This window comes from Triticum dicoccoides, chromosome 1B, assembly GCF_002162155.2.
Source record: "Triticum dicoccoides isolate Atlit2015 ecotype Zavitan chromosome 1B, WEW_v2.0, whole genome shotgun sequence".
NCBI lineage: Eukaryota > Viridiplantae > Streptophyta > Magnoliopsida > Poales > Poaceae > Triticum > Triticum dicoccoides.
Genome location: NC_041381.1, coordinates 633,024,007 through 633,028,820, shown reverse-complemented (window position 1 = coordinate 633,028,820; position 4,814 = coordinate 633,024,007). Strand labels below are relative to the sequence as shown.

General features: G+C 41.8%; 1 long non-coding RNA gene across 3 annotated transcripts; it reads left to right on the top strand.

Annotated features, from left to right (window-relative positions):
• The first annotated feature begins 21 nt into the window (after positions 1 to 21).
• On the top strand, positions 22 to 3,809 carry LOC119349249. Of its 3 annotated transcripts, XR_005169299.1 has the most exons (6): positions 22 to 283; positions 652 to 859; positions 1,757 to 2,073; positions 2,467 to 2,582; positions 2,700 to 2,884; positions 3,236 to 3,809. It is a non-coding gene; the product is annotated as an uncharacterized LOC119349249 (long non-coding RNA). The 3 variants fall into 3 exon arrangements; XR_005169297.1 differs by having other exon boundaries at positions 2,467 to 2,884; XR_005169298.1 differs by having other exon boundaries at positions 1,757 to 2,082; positions 2,467 to 2,884.
• Positions 3,810 to 4,814: the final 1,005 nt, after the last annotated feature.

Genomic DNA, 4,814 nt, shown 5'->3' with positions numbered 1-4,814 from the left:
GCCATCTCCCTGTCCCCCGTTGCCGCGCCGCCATTTCCTTGTCCCCCGTCGCCGCGCCGCCATCTCCCCTGGTCGCCGCAGCCGCGCGGCCATCTCACCTACCCCCCGTCGTCGCGCCGCCATCTCGCCTGGCTCCGGTCGCGCCGTTCACCACCGGTGCCCCTGCAGCGCTACCTCCTCCTGTCGGTGGGGCTCCGTCGCTGCATGCCCCTGGCCGTTCACTGCCTCCACCCGGGTCGTTTAACGGGCATACGACAAGCAGTTCGACGCCACAACTTAGGAGGTTGCCTCCTTTCCCTTCCTCCACATCGTTCTCCATTCAATCTCAGGTTGTTTCTGTGCAAAATAATGGATGCTCCATGTGTGCTTGTTGAAATGCTATGAGAAACTGAATCTTTTTATGTTGTTTTGTCGGAGTATTTGGTAAAATGCAGTAAAACAAGTTTCCTTTTTTGAGAGATACATATCATGTGAAGCAGTTAAATGTTTTGTTAGAAAAACAGTTTGGTTGTGTTGGTATGATGCCAGAATTTTGATTCAGAGAAGCGTTTTTTATGTTGCATTTTTTATATCAGAACAATTCACACACTAACTTCTTTGACATTCAGATTTCTTTTTCATGAAGTTCATAGTTTTATGTCCATGGTGTAGATTCGACGATGCTCCACCTTCTCGGCTAGTGGGCCAACACGGCTGTCCTCACGGTGGCCTCCCTTCGACGACCTGAGGTGCCCTCATGGCCTCATCTACTTCCTACCTAATAGATCACGGCGGCCCTCCCCCACCTACTGCTCGTCATCATCGATCTCAACAATGAAGGGGGGCCAAAATAAACGTGAACCTCACCGCCCTCTTCATGGTAATGATTCCTTACGGCTGCTACAATTCTATACTTATTGTTCAGTAGTACTAGTACTGATCAAATATGAGTTGATTGAAAAATGGAGTTGATTCTTCTCTCTGTTGCATGCTAGTTGTTTGTGCAAATTCCTAAGTGGGGACTGCTATGACATTAGGTGATCCAATTTTGAAAAGTTCACTCCATCTGCATGTGCAAGTTCAAAGAATTATTGTAGGCAAGTTTGGAAGTTTGGTTTCGTGAGAAAAAAGTATGATTTTCTATTAGTATTTTGTATGATTCGTTTGCCTCAGCTAAAAATAAAAAATTAGACAAAAAATAATTTTGTTTACTGCCGGTAATGCTCTCTCCACCCTACTCTCTGTTTTGGTTGATGAACAAGTATGGGCAAAATATCTTGTATAGGGCAAGTTCTTGTATTAGTGCCAGGCAAGTTCAAAAAATAAACCGCGGCAAGTTCAAAATGAAAATGTGGCAAAAACAAAAAGGGAGTTCGGAAGCAGGAATTTGGATGTATCTGCCATTTTTCTTTTTTGTGCTCAGGTTTACATGAAAATACACTTTTAGTTTTAGGAATTGAAGAACTTTTTAGGAAGAAATACCCTTTTGATCTACTGTTCATGGCTGGCATTTGTGCCCCATAGGTATTTGTGCTTATTCGTAAAACAGAAAAATTGCATTTCATAATTCACCTATCTAAATCTGATTTTAGCCACTTCTGTTCCTATGTTCTTTCTAGCAAACAAGATGTTGTGTTAATCTATATGAGAGCATCTAAATACAGTAGTAGTTCCATAAAATGTCATTGTGTTACAAAAATGCACAAACTATTGTGTTTTTTGGTACCTCACGGCAGTGTATAGCTGATGCATGTTGTTCTTTGGTACATGTCTTCAGTATGAGTTTGGAAGGCCAGTAAGTTCTACTTCTGGCATAAGCCAACGGAGCATCGGTCGAACAAGGCCGAGGCGCCTCGTGCCAGCTCCGGGCATCGCTGGAGGCCCTACCTGTTCTTCCACTGCCCCTGTGCACTCACCGTCGAGCCTATCCATGCACAGCTCTGGTAGCCCAGCGTCACAATACACAGTGGCCGGTGGAGCAGCTCCCTCCTCTCAGCTGCTCAATGGATTGCAGAGGCGTGACATTGCTAGGAGTTCAACATGCAGAACCGTGCATGTCCAAGTTCCTGCACCTGCAAGCAAACTCCAGTGAAGGTGTAACCAGTTTAGTGAGATAAGATAAGCATTTTTTAAATTATTAATTATCTGCGCACCACAGAAATACAATAGTTCAACTTTCCTATATTTCAGCAGTTCTATGATTGGAAAAGTTTGTGTTTGGTAATATTTTCGTTGAACTACAGTTGAAAATGCCAAAAGGCCTGCTGTAAAAAATGAAATGTTTGCATTATTTTTTAACATAATGTGACAAATCAGTTTACTTTCTCAGTTCAGCTAGTCTTCATCTTCAAGTTCGATCCCATCCTGTTTTCTAAAATGTTAATATGGTAGCTGTATTATACTCATGTCCTACATGGTTCGATCTGAGATGTAGGATCAAAGTGTTTCAGTGTGTGCTCAAATGTTGGTCTGCTGATCCTTGTGCAGGTAATTACACAAGTGAAGATCCATCCGACACCAAGGGCCGAATTAATAAAATATTGCTGGCCATTTGCTCCCATGCCATGGAGATTTGAGCCCCCTGAGCTTGTTGTTGCACAATGGTGATTCTCACTACTGGTTGTGCATGCGCATTGGTGTGCTGTAGAGTGATGTGAAACACTCAGTTCAATTTCACATTAACTATCTTGTCACACACTCAGTTCAATTTCTTGATTTAGTTTCAGTTCAAAGACTGCGAATGTTTGTTGCCTAACGCCACATGGTGGTAAGCTTATTTAATGAGTTTCCTGATGCAAATGCCCCTGGCCACCCTCGCGCCACCGCAGCGCCCAGGCCGGTCACCACCGGTGCCACAGTCCGTTCACTGCCGATAGAAGAGGCCGTTCAGTGATGCAGCGATGAGGTCTTGCCTTCCCCATTCATGTTTTCATGTATCTTTGTATTTTGTTTTAGTTCATCTACTTGCCGATCATAAATTCAATTTCATGTGTGTTTCCAAGTTCTTGGTATAACACAACATGGTATTTGCATTCTGTTCAGTTCATCTACTTGCTAGTCGTAAATCCAATTACATCTGTTTTTTCATGTTCTTCCTATAGTATGAGACGATTTGGAGATGCACATCAGAGTTTGAGCTATAGCAGTTTTATGAGTTCAAACTTTCTTATTTCTTATACTGAATAGAGACAGAAAGTTTTCAATGCTCGATCAGGTCGGTGATTTCTATTTTCATGTTCTCCTCTGCTTAATACAGGCCAACCGCTGTCGTCTGTCTACCTCCTTCCCCGGTGAGCCCATGCTCTTCTGCACTTGATGCTTGAGCTACCTGCACTTCTTTTCTCTGTTCGGAAATTCCCAAAGCATCAGTATTTTGTATCAGGAGACACCATGTTAGTTATGCAAATTTCTCTTATGCTTGTATGTCCAAAAATGTGTACAGTTACTACTTTTGACTTCTTGTAGTGCAGAGAAGTTACCCTGTGCTGGGCTGACCTCGAGGCTCCTTCTCCATGTCGACACAATTGTAGGACTAACGTGCTACTGACCACGCAAGCTTCCTCAAGGAGCTCGTGTCCAATGATACTGAAAGGAAAAATTGCTCCAGTTTTGAACTTCTTATTCAGTCATGCTATTACTGAGTGAAAAATGGAGTGAAAGTGTATTGCAATTGATCTGTCTTAGACCCTGGCAATCCTCTATTTAGCCTGCTTGTTTTTTGGTTTGTAATTCAAGAACTTTGACGTTCGTAATTCGGTCTTTGGTTAATTTGTTATGCCCAGTACAAACCGTTAAATCTGAAGAGGCTTCTAATAGCAAGAAAATGTACAGTCACTGTGTTGTATATGTCATTCATGTATGAAAAATGTGCAGTCGGTGTGGTGTATATGTTATTCATGTACATATATTATATGTAAAAAAATATGTACATGATGAGATGATTGCTACTTTTTCAAAGAAGGTACACATGACAGCTGGATGTGCGTGCAAGAATAAAAAAATGGTTCGAATCAAAAACCTTGATCAGTATGAATTAAAAACAATGATCAGTTCAAAAAATAGAAGATGGTTAGCTTTTGGTATCCTGTGACGTTCAAGAAAACGTCCAAGTTCGGCAACTGATACGTCCAAATGGGACATGGAGATCAGTCCAATAGGCGCATCTGAAATGACATGTCGTGTGCCGCCCACCCGTCCCCATGCCGCCGGTCGTGCCATGCCGGCTCGCCATCAATCACTGTTGTTGCTCAGCCTCGAGTGCTCCCACAATCGCCACACGCAACATCTTTCTATCGTTTCCCTCGCCCTGCTCTCCTGCATATTGACATTGTAAAAACACAACAAGTTTACAATTAAAAAAGTTGTAAGTTCAACACGACGTCCCAGATAAGTTTGAAGAAAAGCTAAAACAAAATGAAACCCCATGGAAATTCAAATGGTAAAAGTTCTAAGTTGCAAAACAAGAGAAGTCCAAAAACATTATTGCAAAAAAATTGAGTTAAAAAAAGAAACACACGAAAAAATTCCTTTCAAAAAAATATCATTCAGTTCAATGATATAAACCATGCAAGTTCGCGGACTATGATACCCAAAAAATATAGTGAAGTCTAGTATGTAAAAACACGCTCAGTACAAACCCATACGGACATCAGTTCAAGTACTCTTTTCTTGGAACCATTGAAAATTACTTTGAAAAATACCTCAGTACAAACGCATACCTAGATCAGTATGACTACTCTGCTTTTTCTGTTACTGTCCCATGCAAACCTAGATCAGTACAAATATACCATTGGAAACTTACGAGCAAAAATATTATCCAAAGCAAAGCAAAGTCT